The sequence below is a fragment of the Lissotriton helveticus genome, chromosome 1_1 (genome assembly GCF_964261635.1).
Source record: "Lissotriton helveticus chromosome 1_1, aLisHel1.1, whole genome shotgun sequence".
Taxonomy (NCBI): Eukaryota; Metazoa; Chordata; class Amphibia; order Caudata; family Salamandridae; genus Lissotriton; species Lissotriton helveticus.
In genome coordinates, this window is record NC_136057.1 from 559991067 (window position 1) to 560011341 (window position 20275).

The 20275-nt window shown below is 43.9% G+C and overlaps 1 protein-coding gene across 11 annotated transcripts in view; it reads left to right on the plus strand.

The window, feature by feature from the left end:
* The window catches only part of PLEKHA5 (pleckstrin homology domain containing A5), a 1381245-nt gene that overhangs the window by 784907 nt on the left and 576063 nt on the right, over positions 1-20275 (plus strand). The window lies entirely within an intron of this gene.

A 20275-nucleotide genomic window follows, 5' to 3' on the forward strand; every position in this document is an offset into this window, starting at 1 on the left:
TTTGTATAGAGGGTGAATAGAAAGGGGGCCAGTACGCATCCTTGTCTGACCCCCTTTTCCACCCGGAAGCTATCTGACAGTTGACCCTTTGTCCCAAATCGCACTCTGCCTGTTGTTCCAGTATAGAGTTCTCGTAGGAAATCTACAATAGGGGGATCTACTCCCATATTCAACAGGATCGTCCACAGCCTTGAATGTATGACACAGTCGAAGGCTGCGGATAAGTCCACATACACCATGTGAAAGGCACTCCCCTTGGCCTCTAAGTATTTTCCTGCCAATAGGGTCAGGTTTAGTGCTTGGTCCACAGTGCCTAGACCTTCGCGGAAGCCATATTGTATGTCCGATATGACATTGTTTGTGACTGCCCACTCCTGGAGTCTCTCGAGAACTATCCGACCAGCGACCTTCCCGAGAGAGTCCAGGAGGGAGATAGGCCTATAACAAGTTGGCGAGTTTCGGTCTCCCTTTTTGAAGATTGGGACTAATATAGAGGTCTTCCATGATTTTATCAGCCCTTCTTCTAGGGATGCGTTTAAAACATTTGTCAGGAGCGGGGACCAGAGTTCTTCCTCGTATTTATAAATGTCAACGGGAACCCCGTCGGGCCCCGGGGCTTTGCCTAATTTAGTGGATTTTAAGGCTTTCTGTACCTCGTCGTGCGTAAACTGCAGGTTTAGTGGATAGATAACTTGCTTCAGCAAGTCCGTTGTTTCCATATTATCTGGTGGACTTAAACAAAAGACATTTGAGTAGTGTTTTACCCATTCAGTGTTGGTAATCGCGACATCAATAGAGGGTATATCCTCCTTCCCTGTGAGGTATGGTGACCTTACTATTTTCCAGAACTCAACACTGTCTTTGAGTTCTGTGCTTTTTTTTAGACACTCCCAGAGGTCAGTTTTTATCTCGTGTTTTCTGTTTTTAATTGCTAGGGCATATTCTCTCCTTAGAGCGGTAATTTCCACCCTATCTCTATCCTTACTGGCCAATGCTTTTTTTAGTTTTACATGTGCTTTCGTACAAGCTGAGTTGAACCAGCCTTTTTTATCACGGATAATCTGTTTGCAAGATCTAGTTAAAGCCTTTTTTATTTTTTCTGTGATAATATTAAAGCTAGCTATTGTCTTAAAGCTTTCTGCCTCACGGTCTAAACAAAGTGAAATCTCATTTTTACAAGCTGTAACAATTGTTGAAGTGGTCGCTTTTTTATCAACGTTTCCCCATTTTAGGGTGTAGCCATTAAGAGACCCCATCTCTAAGTTTTGTTGATGCAATAAGGAAAAAGTATCAAAATCTTTTTGTTTTCTTTGTTCTCTTAGACTGATTACTATCGGAAAGTGGTCACTTAAAGGATTTTTGGGTACTTCGAATAATTCTATATTTGGACCTTTATGTGCTGAGATCATAACGTAGTCTATCAGACTCGTCAGTCCCCTGCCATTAAAGGTTGGGGTGAAAGGTACTTGAGAGGTTTTTTGTTCGTTTGCAAAACCCAGTTCTAATTCGGTTACAGCCTCATTCATTTCTTCACCTTCATGTGAATGGGTAAAGTGAGTGATCATATTTCCATCATCATCTACTATCCCACATTTATCTGTATTATTATTATCGCATAGGTGGATGTTAAAGTCTCCGCCCCATAATATGGTGCATGTTTTATTAATACATTTCTCTTTTAGGTTTTGTAAAGTACCAGAGATTTCTTGAAGAAGATTAGTTAGATCATCTAGTTTTTTGTTATTGTAAAAGTTTACAATGATGTATACTATCTGTTTAGTTGTCTTGATGATAACTATTTGGTAATTCTCCTGTAATTTTACTGGAACAATCTCTTCATATTGTAGGGTGTTGGCTATATAGATAATTAGACCGCCACTGTTTCTTCCAGATGAAGATTTTTTTGCTGAAGAAAGGAAAGTCTTGTATCCCATTATGTGTAGCGGGTCGATAGCCCAAGTTTCCTGAAGACAGATAATACTGCTTACAGTTACTTGGTTTAAAAAGTTAGGATTTGTTACTTTAGCCAGCAAACCTGCTATATTCCAGAAAGTTAAATGTATTAAGGAAGTGCTTTTGTTATTGTTGTTTGAAATTGTCTTGATTAATGAGTTTCCATGGTGTTGGTGGCTAATTTTTAATTGAGCTGGGTTGATTTCGTCATTAGGTCCTATATGTTTTTGAGTATTTACAGTATTCTCTGGTGTTATGTTCTGCGTGTCTAAACCATATGTACTAGAGGGGCTATCTGACATCTGGCCTACTGGATATAATGTAAGGTTCACTGAGTCTGCAGAATTGAAATTTTCTTGTCAGTCATTAAAATCAAGAGTAGAAAGTGCAGCAAACCTATTTTGAGTTGGAATACTATAAAGATTACCAGGAGCTGCGGCAACATGTTGCCAACGAGGGTCCCTGTATTCTTTGGTTGGCATTGTAGATAGATAAGGGTGAGAGGTAAAATGAGGATGGACCTGTGGATGATACCTTTGCATGTGGACGTTTGGGTATGTAAATTTGGGATACTGTTGTAAAAAGGGGGAGTTGTTTGCAAATATTGAATGTTGATCGAAGAAAGGAGTGGCTAGGTTAGATTCTGTTGTTGGTACATCAGTGATCAGATGCCTATAGAAGTACCCCAGTGGGAGTAAAGTAGTATTAAATTCCCATATGGATGGTGAGGGGGCTCTGGCCAGAGTTTTCTCGGCCCACTGTGGATTCTTAAAACTGATAGATACACAATCACCTTCAAATTTCTTTTTTAGAGGACCTATCCATCCTACTCTCTGTACATTGTTTATTTCTCCTGTACATTCTATCGGATAGTTACAGTTTGCTATCAACCAGTGCAGAATCTTATTTTTCAAAGATGAATGAGTTTCCTCTTGATCGTTCCTAAGCCTAGGGACATTCACTAAGATCAATACATAAGCACCACATTCAGGAGGAAGATTGATTCTTGACGGGATCTGCCTTGAGTTATATGGTGGATCGTGTGTTAACCGGGGTTTTTGAGAGTTTATGGTAGTGGATGTTGAATTATTTCGTCTCTTTTTTTGTTCTATGGATGATGTGGTCGTCTTTCCTGAAGTAGTGTTTACCGCCTGAATACTAGTGGCTGTGCTTGAAGTTGGGCCACTTCCTACGGTAGAGTTGTTTGTGGGCTTATTTTTGTTCACTAGAATAGATGAGTTTGGTTGCGGTTTTGTTGCACTAGTTACAGTTGATGTACTTTTTTCTGTCTGTTTTGTAGTAATAGTTATCCCGGTGTTTGGTTTCCCTGCTACATTAGTAGGTACAATATCTCTCGCGAGAGTCTTTTTGTTAACAGCGACAAGTTCCTCAAGTTTCTTTTCAATTCTGGTCAATCTAGATTCGATTGGTGAGAAATAAATTGCCAGGAGATTGCCGACACTTTCTATCAGTTGCTCATCTTTTATTAACTTTACTGATGCGTCAAGGTTATTTATGTACTCCTGGACCTTTTCCTGCGCGACTTCAGTTGAAGGGCCCGGTTGTTTAGATGTTCCATTGGCTATGGGGTACTTGGTTGTGGTTTTTCTAGATTGAACTTTGGAGTTTTCGCGTAATTTACCCACAGGAGGGATACTTATTGTTGGTTGTTGAGTCTGTTTACGAATGGCACCCTCTTCGGTAGATCTTACTAGTATAGGACTGTTCGGTTCTGTGTTATCCGGAGTAAGGTTTATGTTTAGATCTGGTGTTTTTTCAAGATCATTGCTCATGTCAGAGTCGCACTCTATCAGTGGGTCTGTGGCCGATAAATTAATTTCATTAGGAATGGTATGAATATCAGGCCGTGTTTCTGGCAGGCAGCCTAGTTGTTGGTCATGATGTTTGACAGGAGTTTTTGCCAACAAAATGTCGCCAAGGGAGGAACGTTTAGTTGTTAGTAGTTCATATGAGGCCCTACGCTTGGCAGCTTCTAAGTCTTGTGAGACTCTTCTTTCAAGGAGAGAAATGCTTAAATCAATCGCGTCATGAGTTCTCGTGATAAAATTGTCAAGGGGGCCAATGATAGATGAGCTGTTTGCAGCAGCAGCAGTTTTGCTCCTACTTCCCCTGGTAGTCATTATGACGTAATTATGGGCCGGATGTGATGGCAGGCAGTGGTAGATAGAACCAGGGATTTCTCAGTCAATCTAATGCAGGGGAGGTCAATGTCATGGAGGCAGTTCTGGTTTCATGTAATAAAGAGCGAGGGAGGGTTTTAAACACGTGTAGATAATAAACAGAATAGTACCTGGAATGACGTGGAGCAGGGATGATAGAGGGGTGTACCCAACCCAGCCTCCTCGGGCCTCTGAGGGCCTCAGAGGGCCCGCCCTTTGCCCGGGCTTCGCCCGGCGTCCCGCTCGCGTCCCGCGAGACGGGGATGATGGTTAATTTATGCGCCTCCTGGCGCCGAAATCTCGCGGTATGTCCCGCTAGGTCTGCTGGGTGTTGTGGTCCTGTGCCTGCACCACGCCCACACTCCACTCGTCAGCCGGACTCCCGAGATGGCAGAAGGGGTCCCACGGCGAGAGACAGGAGGCGGGCGGGCTGGCAGGGTCCCGGAGAGTATCCCAAGCGATGTCCCAGGGCAGATTACAGGCAGCGCCTGTCCAGCGGCAAAAAGGATTCAGGTATTTTAATTCAGTGTGACACTGTCAATTTATTGCACCTGGGCCGGCCTATGACATGAACACTCAGGCCGTCTAGTGACTGTGAGTCCCGCTGCGTGCACTGCCGGTATCACAAAAGAAACATTGCAGCTGGCAGTACTGACTGCTACTTAGCGAGGCTGACCTAGGAGGGCGCCCAAGCCTACGTGAGCAGCCCATGCATGCCCAGAGGCGTGCTGCCAGATGCAACAGACTGTTAGCAAGGTGCTTTCTGTGACAGCAATTATGCGTGACAATACATTTCAGTGCGGTGATGCAGAGCACCGCACTGAAATGCGTTAGTGTCACGTCTGATGTGTGATGCTTGGCAGGTCTGCATAAAGATCCCCGCTATCGGGACTGGCGGCTGCCCGTGAGATGAAAAGGGAAGACTCAGGCCTAATGCGGCTGCCGCTGGGAAGCGATGTCTGATTTTAACACAAGAGCTGCCATTAGAGTTTCCACTTGAAGCGGGGAGGGAGCCGGAAACCGGCTCTGATGTCGACCTGGGCATTCAGCCCCCTGCTGCCCCAGTATGTGCCCCTGCAACAACCAATTTACAGCCTTTTCAAATACTGGGGTCAAAACTAGGCAAAGACGCTCAGGAATGTACCTTTGCCCCAAGCCTATTCCTATGCTTCGTGCCAGATTTGAGAAAGAAGTTTTATTTCAACAAAGAAACCACAAGAAAAAAATATTAACTCATGTCGTGACTAGTCTGTCCAGGCCCATGGCCTTGCAAGCGGTCAAGTGAATGATTCTGCAAAATTATGCGGCAGTTTAATGCTGAATTTCACTCAAGTGATTTCACTGGAATTGTGATTTCACCTGAGTACATCTTTAGCATACCCCGCCTCAAATCTGATATGAGAAGACTGGTTTATACTCCTAAATCGTCCTAACAGCTGATGTCCGTGTCGGACTGAGACAGAAAATAGACCCAGGCATCATGATAAAAATGCCCCCCCCCCCCTCCATGACTGAATTAGAATGCTAAAAACAGTTGCCCATGTTGAGGTAGTTTTGAACTTAAAACACGCTCTATAAATGTTTTTCCAGCAAGGCTTTAAGTGAGATGAAAAACTCGGGGTTCACTTATAGGGGCGTGGCCATTATAATTAAGGGCGTAGCCTAAAATACTTAAGCTAAAAATCTTTGCTTAGCATAGTGTGCTGTCCCACTCGTATTTTGCTGCTTCTGTCCATTCATCCAGATATATAACACGACAAGTAACATTGCTCCTTCAACAAGCCAGGACTGTTGGCTTTGTCAATGGTTGTAAGTTGCAGAAGATAAATAAGCAGCAACTATCACTTTGTTGTATATAATATTAAAAAAGCTACTCTCTGTTGTGGCGTTGTGGAGTACGGCTATACAGCCTGGCTTCAAGCAGAGAAAACAGGTTGGAGCCTGACGTCCTGTGATTCAAAAAATGAATATGCCCTTGTGTAATGTAACTGGCGCTCATGTAAATCGCTCCAAGTTTGCGCTATATAAAACTGAAAAAAGAGTCTCTTCGAATTTACATCAAAGTCGGTGTCGGGTTGCAGAAATAAGGTTTTTTTTTTCACTTTGAGGGTAAAAATGGAGAGCTAGATAGGGCCCAGTCTCGGCATCTGCTTTTAACAAGCATTGAAAATGTAATAGGTTTCGGCGTTTAAGTTAAAGTTTAAGTTAAAGCCCATTTGCTTTGCTATACAATACCATTAGGAAAGCAAATGGCTTTAACTTAATCAAAAGCGAGACCTATTGCCTTTTCAATGCTTGTTTAGAGAAAGCATTAATGCCAGTTGAGTCTAATACGCTCCTTTGTCTATCCGAGTACGGATCTTGGAACATAAAAGCAATATACGCACACAAAACATGAAATCCAGTGTGGCTACTCATTTTTTGGAACACAGACATAGTGTGGCGCAATTGAAGTTTCAAATTCTTGAGCAGGTTAAAATCACCAGCAACAACAAGAACACTCTATTGAAAAGAGAGAACTTTTGGATCCGCTTTATGTCCACCATGGCACCGAATGGTCTCAATGACCGCATGGAATTTTTGTGTTATCTCTAAACTTGTTCCATATTATTGCTTAACTTTGTATCTGCATGCTTCTTACATGTTTGTATGTTTATCTGTCTATGCACCTATTATTCCTGCATGTTTTCACATTAGCTTTATATGAGTACTTGAGCTTGTATCTATATGTCTGTTTCAGATTCGTTCTTTTATATGTTGATCGATTCATCATTTCTGCATGTTTTTATTGTTTTGTGCTTTCATGTTTGTTTTACCACTCTAAGATGGCCGCTTATGTGGTGATGAATGGTGTTTGCAGCACATGGGGGTAGTCCTTCGTTTCTTGCTTGCATGCGTTTTTCACGGACCTTTGATTTAAGGAACACTCATGCTCCTACTCTCCTTGACGGTTCACCGCTTTGACGACTCCTTGCTGAGTCGCTTGATCATTTGCAATCTGTAAGTACTGAGTTTCGGATTGTTATTTAGCCCATGTATCTGCTGACAGGCACAGGGTTCAGAGTGTACTGCACGAGGGTATTTAAAACACACTGGTTATATTTGTTTGTAACACACGTTTTTCTCCTGATCACGGAGCATGTCTACGGTGGGATATTTCGAGCACTAGCACTTTCACTCTTGATTGTGGCGAACTTGGTTTGGTTACCACTATGTCCAGTTTTATTGTTACTAGTATTAGCACGTTTATTTAGCATGTTTATATATGTACTCATGATAACGTTATTGGCTCACATTACGTATTTTTTTAGTCACGTGCATGAATACACAGTATAATGCAGTTTGTGTGATATATGCTTTCAAGTTAGGAGTTATCGGAACAGGATATTGAAATGTTTTCATTTGGATTGTTTCCTTAGATCTGTCCCCTGAGGAAGGGCTTGTCCCGAAATTCATTGGGATGCACAATGTGATATGCAATAATTTAATGATTGCAACTCATTCACCTATGGAATGTAGTTTATTTTGTGGATAAATTCATGGATCTTCACCGCTTACACATGAATAAAATGTGACAGCTGTTTAAAAACTACGTTTGGCATTAACATTTGATATTTTTTGATTTATATGGAATTAGACCGATGGTCTTCAAGTAGTGCACGGAGGTGCTCACCTAATTGAGGGAGCCTTGCATTAGTCTATTACAACTTTGTCATTGCTAAGTTAAACCCTTGCTGCAGTATTTGCATCATCAATTGTTGTGGGCCTGTGCACCAAAGCATTAACAAAAATGCCTACTTGAAGTGTGATTGTAATTATGACCAACTTGTATGTGGCAAACAAACGCATGCTAAATTCCTTCCATGGTCATATATCTTTCCCCTCACCATAACCTCTTGAGGACTTTCCAAGTCAAGCCTGGGCAGGGCATGCGCTGCTGCGAGTCATGCAGTATTGGAGTATGGCTTTGATGCCCCGCCCACTCTCCGCTGATATTTTTCAGTGACTTATGTCATTGTTCTTCGTAAATGCTGGCTTCCAAGTAGTAATTAGGCTTATTGGTACCTCCTCTGTACCGCCTTGTCTGCATTTGTTACCTCCCATAACGACTGGACCTTTTACTTGCCTTGTTCTACTATCTGCTTTAGCTTGGCTGTGAGCACTATTTTGTTTAATGATTTGCCCCTATACCACCCACTACGTCTCAGCACTCCACCCACTTTTATTTTATTTACTAATGGCGGTCCGCTTTAGCGATAGTGGCTGTGTTTCTTTATTTATTTTAGCAGCGCAGTCCGCGTTAAGTATAGCTTGACAAACAGATGCTTTTGTTTATCGAAGCACCCCATACCACAGTTTCACTTTAATGTCGTCCACAACTCTTTCTTTAGACACGACTTGTCCAAAGAAAGGGACGCGGCCTCCATGAATGTGAAAGCGCCGCATGGGCGCTAGTAATTTGCAAGCAGTTGGTCTTGCATTTGCGAGAGTGTAAGCTATTGCATTGCTAATAGCTCAAGCTCTCGTAAATGCGAGACCTATTGCATTGCAAATGCTTGTTAAATGAGTATTTACAGTGCTTTCTTTGACAGGCTTTGGCATTGATATATTCATTAATTTGATGTGTATTAGGTTAAAAATCAGTTGTGTATTACCAGACTTTGTTCTTCCATTAAAAAAAAAAAAACAAGCATTTACAATGCAATGGTCTCGGCATTATTAAAGGTAGAGCTATTGGTATTGCTCATGACATATTTTTTTTATCACAAATAAATGGCAGTGTCATTTACAGGGCCAACAGGCAGGTCCAGGGGCACCTGAGTCTTCCTTTCTCCCTCGTAGTGCGACTGGGTGGTAGCTGCCCAATAACGAGCGGTAAATAAGGTGGAGCATAGCCGAGGATGGAAATGAGTGTCCCAAATGCAACATGTGAATTATGCACAAGGCCTTCTAATATCGATATCGTGAAGTCAGGTTTAACAATATGTTTTAAACAACTAGCTACTTGGCTGGGGAGAGAAAATAAAATATGCGCAATATGATTCATGGCAAAGAACACTGTTTGCACACTTGCAAAGTTTATATCAAGTGTGTAAACATACCCCACCATGGAAAGGCTGCCATTTCTCAACGCACACTGCAACACAGTAATTATTTCACGCAAACTAGTACATTGTGCTTTTGCTATGCTTATTCCTAAACAACATTTAGTAAATGTACATGTTACCGTTTTTTGCCTCGAAGCAATTATCACGTTGGCTGTGCCTTTGTTTTTGAATTCTGAAAAACACGAGTATGTGTGTGTCGACTTCACGAGATATTAAAAGTTAATCTCTGTAGTAAATGGGATGCCCACGATCCTAATCCGGGGGCTACAATACAGGAAGGGCTCTTGTGAGCCATACACTCTTTAACAACAGCACAATTGAGGACGACTGAACGTGTTCTTTAGTGCCTTAAGCACCTGCTGGATGAAGTCATAGGTGTCACAACCTCATTTCCTTGTTTGCACAAATTTCACATTAAGAAGATTACAAGTGGGGCATTTCTTCCTCAGCTCGTGATACAGAAATTATTGTTCTACAGCTACAACAAAATACTGTTTCAGTTCGCGGGTCTGATCCAAAATGAACAACTGGACCCCCGCAGGTCTAGCTGCAATGGTAAAAAAAAAAAAAAAACTTTGGTTTATACAAAATATTCTGCTTTGCTAAGAAGTGTATGCTATTAAAAACCCCACACAGTAAGCGCTGAAATTTTAATCCGGTCTAAAGCATGTCCAGAAAAAACCCTCTAACCGGTGCTCAAGTGTCTACATCTACAGTTGAGAGCCGAATAAAAAAGTTATATGGCTAATGTGCGAGAGCTCAAGCAAGGTAAAATTGGAGATGTGATGTGCCAACCATATGCCACAGAAACTTGAAATATTTAGCAGAAGAAAATACAATTAGGCACAAGCGAAAGTTGCCACGCGTAAAGTTATAAGTGATTACAGGTGGAAGGGCAGCAAGACAATACGTGTACTTTTAAGCCTACACGTTCACAGGCTGTAGAGTACATTAAAGCATTCAGAGTAATCAGCCATAACATCTGGTAAAACATGGCTGAAATCTACAATACTCTCTCAATACTAGCATGTGCCTGACTCCACGATCGCATTCAACTAAAGTTGAGGCCGGAGACTCCCCGTTCGAGCCCTGTGTGCCAGCACAGCTGTACTCCAGGCTCTACACTGTTGCAGCTCATACGGTGTTTGTTCAGCTAGACTCCCCCGGGCTCACAGAGCCCCCACTCGTCCCCGAGGCTGGAAGAAGCATGTTCTTGTCACTTCAATCAGCTGTTCCACTGGCTCCTCCCCCCTCCATGCTTCTGGGTAGTAACAGGCTATCCATTCGGAGCAAGCGGCTGGAACCTAGTCCTTGCCCCCGAGAGAGACTTTGCCCAAGCACCAGATACCATACAGCAAAGTAGGATGGGGGAGGGGTCAGGACCCATTTGCTGAACTGTGTGAACTCGACACCACCCAGACTCAATGGTAACTAGCGCAATGCAAGAACATCAGCCAATAGGTCTCACCCTGAATGTGCTGCCTACGGTCACAGCCGACAACCAAACAACCTCTCATTTGCACTATGCAGAGTTTTAAAGAAATATTTGCGGGTCAGGTTCGGAATCACTTTCTCAGCTCACCCAGTTCACGGCTCCCCACGGCCCGTCTCGCTTCCCAGCAGCCCGGGCTCTCAGCCCTGGTGACCTCATCAGCGGGAGGGGGCGGGAAAAAGACACGGACAGCGGGAGGGGGGCGGGAAACATACACGGACAGCGGGGCACTATGCAGAGTTTTAAAGAAATATTTGCTGGTCTAAACAGGTTCGGAATCACTTTCTCAGCTCACCCAAAAAGACACGGACAGCGGGAGGGGGGCGCGAAACATACATGGACAGCGGGGCACTATGCAGAGTTTTAAAGAAATATTTGCTGGTCTAAACAGGTTCGGAATCACTTTCTCAGCTCACCCAGTTCACGGCTCCCCACGGCCCGTCTCGCTTCCCAGCTGTTCGGGCTCTCAGCCCTGGCGACCTCATCAGCGGGAGGGGGCGGGAAAAAGACACGGACAGCGGGAGGGGGCAGGAAAAAGACATGGACAGCGGGAGGGGGCAGGAAACCTACACGGACAGCGGGGCAGAAGGCAAGACAAGAAAAACACGAGTGCATTCAGGGGAAGAAGGCAAGAGGACAGCGAGGAACGGCTCACCTTCACTGCGAAGGAAAGAAAATGGCGGACTCAAGCTTCCGAAATTTTTCAGATTCGGGGGCGTGTTTTGCTGTTTTGAGTGACAGACAACGTCACTGTCTAAAGAACAGCAAAACTTACGCCCCCAAATCCGAAAAAGACGGAGCTTCTTTGGAGGGATGGCTCTCTCCTCCAATGGCTGGCCTCCGTTTAGGAAGCCAGCCAATGAAGGAGAGACGGGCCAGGGAGGCGGGTTCTAAAGCCCTACTAAGATACATTAAATCTCCTCCACAGACTGCGCAAGCGCAGCCTTTAGGTCCTCGACCTAAAAATGCAACAAGTTCTTAATGTTTTAGTTTAGGCACGAGGTTATCCAGTCTTCTTGCTAGTAACGGTTTGCTTCCTCTATCTCAAACAGACACTATAAACACTTTCTCATCACTAGAGCCCAGTGGCTACTAGTTCCTTCTACTTTTCCAGCCAGCATCAGTTTGTTCACATGGGCTCGGCTGGGCCCAAAAGATCCCTATCACTTGTGGAGTCCTTAAGGTTGACAAACTGTCTGTTGCCTTCTCTAACCTTTACATGGTGCCCTGTGGGGTTCTACTCGAAGATAACAGCATTAAATGCACCAATATCATCATGATGCACAACTTTACTTTAAAGTTTCCTCCACTCCAGACATTCAATGTCTCAAGCACATCCTGCTCCTCATCCAGATCTGAAGCACAACCCTATCGAAACAGAGTTCATTCTTTTTGCCAAGAACAAGAATTAGTACAAACGTAGCTCAGTGGCATGAACCTTGACAGCTTCAAGCCTCCACTATAACCAATGCCGAAGCATTTGAATTCAACCTGGACACCAGTCCTGCCATTAGTGAACATTGTTGGATCAGGAGTGGCCCCTGCACGGTGTACGGTCGTGTTTTCGGTCTTGTTTGCCCAACTTTAAGTATCTGGTATGCTGGTTTTTATATTTTTGGCCCCACTCTCTGAAAATCTAGCATGTTTGTGAAGGCCTGTCCCTTTGACATGAGAATGGTCTTTGACTTGGACCTGGATTTGGAGAAACCCACCAAGCACACTCTAGTGACAGGAGACTACTATCCATGTCACAGGTTCAAATATGTAGCAGAGTTGTGACAGCATACTTAAAAAAATAATCTTGGTGTGGCCAGACCGTTTAGTCTCTGTCACATGAGTGGTGGCCAAACAGCCCGCTAGTATAAAGTTCCACAGCTGCAGGCGATCCTGGAACGTTGTGCCAATATCTCAAGTGCATGTGTGTGTATGTATATATGTTTGTGGTATGAGTGTTACACACCTCTTTTGTGCATGAGTGAACCAGAGGGAAGGCCGGTCAGTTAAGATTTGGAAGCCCATTGGCCACTTTATGCGCACAAGGTGGAGTTGAGGTTACTTTTCTGTCAGTGGAAGTGTATTGCAAACATTGGCGAGAGGGGACCTACACATTGAAGTGGGACTAGAGGAGACATACACCCCTTAGAAATTCAATAAGTTACTTTTGCTGCAGAGGGCTGCTGATTAGTTTCCCTGAGTACTGCTATTTGGTGGATGCTGTTAGAACGGTATTTATTGGAATAGGAAATCTACTGTGTTTTCATTAAACTTGTTTTCAGTGACCCGTTAGTCAGGTGAATCAGCTATGTCAGCATAGTACCATCTACAGTGCCAGGGCAATTTTCTAGGTATCCCCTGCGCTTTATAAATGGCAATAATAATAATTAATGAGAATACGGTTGTTCTCAGTAATATGCATCCTTCTCTCACAGGTCTGACTGGTGCCCGCATCTCTGCATCATTTCACTGTCTTGCCCTGATAACAATGGTGTGGCCATTACTTGCTCAATGCATTCAGACCTCCCTTCACTAAGAACCTCCAGACTTGGATTGCTAAAAAGAAGACCACAGATGGTTCACAGAGGAGTTCAGCTATCTCTGGGTCAACATCCCTCCTAGGAGGAGATGTACCTGATCATTTGTACAGCTACTCCAGGAAACCTGTCTTCGGTGGAGGAGTTGCCTTCAAGCATGCAGAGGGTCTGGCCATATATCTCCTGTGACCTGGCCTGTTAGAGGCCCATCCTGAATTGACTCCTGAAAACACTTCTCGCTGTCAAGTATAAAAGATGACCTCTCCATATGTTAGTGGAATTTGGCAGCGCTCAGGGGTTCCTGCTTATCAGTTCTTGGAAATATAGTGTCTCTCCTCATGAGATTGCTGTATTTTGTACCTATTATATATGGTACTGGGTGCTAAGCTAGCTCCAGTGTTGTGTCTTTCTTCCAGTGGAGTGAATAACAGCATAACCCTGTTCCCCAGATGATGAAAGGTGAAGTTTGAGGTAGGCTACCCAGAGGAGAACGTGTTCCATAATAGATGGTGGGGGGTGAGCAGCAGGACTGCTTTCCCAGTTAATATTATGAAGGGTTCTTTACCAAGGTCAGCCTTTTGCCAGGTGTGGTGGTAGGTGGCCAGGTGGAGACTGCTCATACCTCTTTGTACTTCTGTTGTGGAAGCCCCAACTTGGAGACAATCCTGATGTGAGGGACATCACTAAACAAGGCTGAAAGACTGCCTCTGAAAGACCCATAAAAGAAGAACCTACCCAACAGCCTGACCCAAACCTAAATAAAAGTTGGATATGTAGAGGAAGACTACTGTGCCACCATAGCTGGTGTCTGCCTGACATCCAGCTTCCAAGAGTTAAGGGTACACCATTTGGAATCGGAGCTGGAGGAAAAGCTGTTACCCTGTTTTCAAACACCTGGCGAATACTGCATTGCAGGAAAGGGAAGTAACGAGCCATTCCTATGGGTGGGGCTTCCTACTGACACAGGCCAGAGCAGTTGACCCTGATGCTATAGATACATCTAAAAGAATCCTCAAAGTGTGACTGCCGTGCTCCTAGCTCAGACCCTCTCACCTTTGCCGAAGTGGAGGATTTGCCCATATAATATGGAACAGGAATGAAGAAGTGGTCCGTGACCAATTATTTAGAAAGAGGAGTTCAAGTCTTTAAACAGTCTGTATTGTGTAAAATACTACAATACTGATATTAAATATCTCAATGAACTATACAATTATACTCAATTCGTATTTAAGAGTACATGTATTTGAGAAACCACACAAGTAGCAATAGAAGCGCCAAAACCCAAAATCATTCTTAAAGCATTTATTAAATCTCTGGGTAAACTGATTGTTCAATCACAATAGGTTGCGCGTGGAAAAGGGGAAAGAGTTGGGGAGTGGTAGTGGTGGGTGATAGATGTGCAAATCAAAGGAATAAGGAGAAATACAATTCAGTACTTTTGAATTACTGGTGGTCAAAACCAGTTACACAAGACCTGATCGATGTACAACATTCATTTACATGTAATCTGTAAATATACAACGAGCACCAAAAGCATCTACAAGGGATATCAAATGGGGAGCAGGTACGGGTCTTATACAGTGGAAGGCGTCGACGTTTTGACTCGACTGATGCATGGAGGGAAATTAGGGCCTCAGCTGTGAGTCTTCATCAGGACCACTTCTTCATTCCTGTCTATACCCAGGTCCGCCTTGACTTATAGGGTTACCCCATTATTTATAATGGTCATATAATATGGAACGCCATTGCTTTGCATATCTGGTTTATTTCATCAATCCTGCATTTTAAGACCAATGCTAAAAGCTAATTTCTTAGAAATTCACCTTATCTTTAACCAGTAATGTCCATCCTAGCTGTTGTCTTAAGTCCCTACTAAACTTGCCACATCTCCCCTCGGGCAACCTATTTTATGTGAATGTAATTTACCCCAGTACACCCAAGATATATTAGTTATCCAACCTGATCTATATTCAGCTCTCTGCTTCTTCTCCTTCAAGATCTGGTTATAGAATATGCACACATTGTGTACATTTGGTCATTGAATTCAAAATAGCTATAGGTGGATACGCAGACAATCCAATGGGATCTAATTTAGTACAATTAAAGACACAGTTGTATGCGCAGCGTTTAAATTCATGTTTTTAAGTGCTGCTTTCAGCACGGCAGTATAATGCATGTAACCTCAGCCATCTTGTCAAGAAGCTTTTACTGATAGGAATGTTATTTAGTTGATAGCCTGATTGGTTGTAATTCATTTGTTTAACTACTCCTAAATCACAGTTATGCATGTTGAGGCAACCCCTGCTGATTGTTTTTTCTTCAGCTGCTTTTTTATACTATTGTTACTGTATAAATGTTTATAGTATGCCTAAAATGCTCACACTTTCTCACCTTACACCTTTGAGACTTCCAGCCGGAGTTGCCCTGCTTACAACTTGCATTTTTGTGTTCTGGCCTTTTAGTAATATAGTTTTTGTGTGTAGTCGATCTAATTCTACTTAGTCCATGAGAAAGTCTAGTAGCTCAAATCCCGTTTCAGGAAGCAGGCTTATATTTTAATATATACATCTAGACTCTAACTTCAGAAGTTGTGAGGTTTCATTTCTAGGGCCTTTCGCTTCCCTCTTAATGGACAGCTAGGGCATGCCAATTGGAATCAGGATAATATATCAAGAGACAGTGGATATAATCATAATTCATTCACACGCATAATTCAATAACTATTAGTAAAAAATCAATTGTCTCAATCTAATAAGTCTACACACGAAAACCACATTAAAACTAAACTTATTTCTAGGTATGTATATGTAAAGCCAAACAAAATTTTGTTTATTAAGACTCAGGGCTCGGTGTATTGTCTAAGTACGCATATGATAAAGGGGTGAAAGTTGGCAGCCAGTTATTTTAACTATAAAGTTTCTATTACGTTTCAGCCTCAGCATGAGTTGACAAGTCCATCAGGGCATTAATTTAAAGTATGCCTGAGATACTTAAATAAGATTTTTTTTAATTATAAAAATTTATTAAAAACATACACAAAGATATAAGCTGTATTGACTGAGTTCAGATCACTTAAAATGCCAGAGTGTAAGTTTGGCATAGAGATACTATGCATATGTGTCCAGCTTGAAATCTTTGAACCCCAGTTATTCCAAGCAATTTCTCAACACCATCCACAAAAAAAGAGTGGCTGATAATTACAAGGCTTGAGGCAGTCCCCCTTCTTATGTGATGGATTGGGACAATTAGTGCAGATTGCGATGAGAAAATCAGCACCCCAGAGTGCAAGTTTTTATTGAAAAGTGTTCAGATAAGAGGATTAGATCGCCATAGGACACAAATCTGTTGGAAATGGTTTTGAACTTGATGTTTCTCCCCCACCCCCTCCCCCCTCCTCCTTAACTATGCTGGGTCAAATATCTGCTGGGATATCACAGTGATTACAGTTTCCAAGCTGTCCTGTTGATCTATGTTACTTTTATCGTTGCACTATTTTAATAAGGCGGGTTTGGTGCACTGTTGGTATAAAAACCCCAAAATAAGCTGTGCATGCAGATTTTGATATTCAACAATCAGGGAAATTCCTGCTACCATTAAGCCTATAGTTGAAAGGTTTTCACTTCCTTGCCACCACTGTAGGCTGCAGTGTCTCAGTTGGGCAGCCTTTTGAAACAGTTGTATCCCTGTGTCATCACCTAGCACAATGTGGACCCTTTAATCCCATCAGTACCATTGTTGTCTTTTTAGGTCTCGCTGAGTTAGCGCGCATGCGCTGCTCGGAGAGACATTTAGTACCGGCATTTAGAAGTGCTCCCAAAGCGGCCACCAGCTTGCGCACAAGCATGCGCGCTGCTGCGCGTGCGCGTCACTTGCGTGCTATAGCGCGTCATCGCAATCACTTTCGCTTTCACAGCGATCGCGATAAGTTTCTCTTTCACTGCCGTGCAACGTTACTATTACTGCCGCACCGCCAATGCTTGTTTTCTCAGTCTCTCCTTTTTTTTTTTTACATCTGTCTCCTCTTCTTTTACATCCCAAATCTCTCCCTATCATGTCCTCTGGCCATCATGTATAGCTCTTCCAGTGATTATTTCTGTCTCCCGCTCTTACTTATTCTTTGCCCAATTTCTTATTGGTCCCCATCCCAATTTCTACTTCTGTCTTCCCCCATCCAAAGCGACTCTCCTTCTTCGCTTCCTCTGCCTCCTCCGCCCGTCCTCCTCCCTCCCTATTCTCTGGGTGTAATGGTTGCTGAAGGCTGTGGTACAGGTTGGCTGATGGGTGATAAGTGCTGCTGCCTGAACAAGTTCTCAGCCAGCTGTGGAATCCCACTGCTTTTACAATACCCACGAGGACTACAGGTTTTACACATGTTACGTTTTTTACGCATGTTACGTTACATTCTCTACGTTTAACTCAGGATGCTAGCAATGCTCTCAGCCTCTCAGCAGCCTTTGGCGAGTAAAAGTGATTTTGCACCTTTTGCTCGGGCTGCCCACATTTGTCCAGTTTCTGCAAGTTGCACTGGAAATATTGCTCACAGCTCAAGTGGCACACATATAGTTACTCTGAACCCACAAGACATATCTACTCAGACTACATGTAAGCTTCCTGGTCGGCATAGAGGCAAGGAAAATAGGAAACTAGCAAATTTACACATAGCCCAAGAAGGAAGATGTAGGCCACATTAGGCTTGGTAATGCTGGTTTTGCAGGCGCGCTCCTCTGACGCAGAGCCATCCCTTCGTTTCCCAGGCTGCACTCCCCTCTCAGCCCTAGACACACACAACCACACACACACAACCACACACCCACAACCACACACACACAAACACACACAACCACCCACAAACACACACAGCCACCCACAAACACACACAACCACCCACAAACACACACAACCACCCACAAACACACACAACCACCCACAACCACCCACAAACACACAACCACCCACAACCACCCACAAACACACAACCACCCACAACCACCCACAAACACACAACCACCCACAAACACACACACACACAACCACACACACAACCACACACAACCACACACACAACCAACCACACACAACCCCACCCACAACCACACACACAACCACACACACAACCACACACACAACCACACACACAACCACACACACAACCACACACACAACCACACACACAACCACACACACAACCACACACACAACCACACACACCACACACACCACCCACACCACACACACACCACCACACACACACACAACCACACACACACACACACAACCACACACCCACACACACCCCCCCACACACCCCCCCACACACCCCCCCACACACACACACACACACACACACACACACAACCACACACACACACACAACCACACACACACAACCACACACACACACAACCACACACACACACAACCACACACACACACAACCACACACACACACAACCACACACACACAACCACACACACACACAACCACACACACACACAACCACACACACACACAACCACACACACACACAACCACACACACACACACAACCACACACACACACAACCACACACACAACCACACACACAGACAACCACACACACAGACAACCACACACACAGACAACCACACACAGACAACCACACACAGACAACCACACACAGACAACCACACACAGACAACCACACACAGACAACCACACACAGACAACCACACACAGACAACCACACACACACAACCACACACACACAACCACACACACACAACCACACACACAACCACACACACAACCACACACACAACCACACACACAACCACACACACAACCACACACACAACCACACACACACAACACACACAACCACACACACACACAACCACACACACACACAACCACACACACACACACACAACCACACACACACACACACACAACCACACAACCACACACAACCACACACACAACCACACACACAACCACACACACAACCACACACACAACCACACACACAACCACACACACAACCAACCACACAACCAACCACACAACCAACCACACAACCAACCACACCCACACAACCAACCACACCCACACACACAACCACACACACACACACACACAACCACACACACACAACCACACACACACACAACCACACACACACACAACCACACACACACACAACCACACACACAACCACACACACACACAACCACACACACACACAACCACACACACACACAACCACACACACACAACCACACACACACACAACCACACACACACACAACCCCACACACACACATACAACCACTCACACACACATACAACCACTCACACACATACAACCACACACACATACAACCACACACACATACAACCACACACACATACACACACATACACACACATACACACACATACAACCACACACACAACACCACACACACACCACACACACACACACACACACCACACACACACACAACACCACACACACACACACACACACACACACACACACAACACCACACACAACACCACACACACACACACACAACACCACACACACACACAACACCACACACACACACAACACCACACACACAACACCACACACACAACCACACACACACAACCACACACACAACCACACACACGCATAACCACACGCATAACCACACACACAACCAGACACACAACCACACCCACAACCACACCAAACATTGGCATAGCCAATAGGTCTCGTCTTTGGGACCTTATAAGTGTTAAGCCAGTTGATGTGGTTGCAGCAAGGTTATTGTGCTGCATAACTAAATACTTAAAAGGTCCCAAAAGCGAGGCCTATTGGCTATGCCAATGCTTGTTTTTCTTTATTGTGTTAGCTTTCTTTTTCTCCCATTCCTTGTGATGGCTCATATTCACTATGTAAAGTAAGGCTACATTATCAGAAGAGCTACCTTTTCCGTCTTGATATACGATAGTATACCTTGTGGTGAAATCACATGACTGG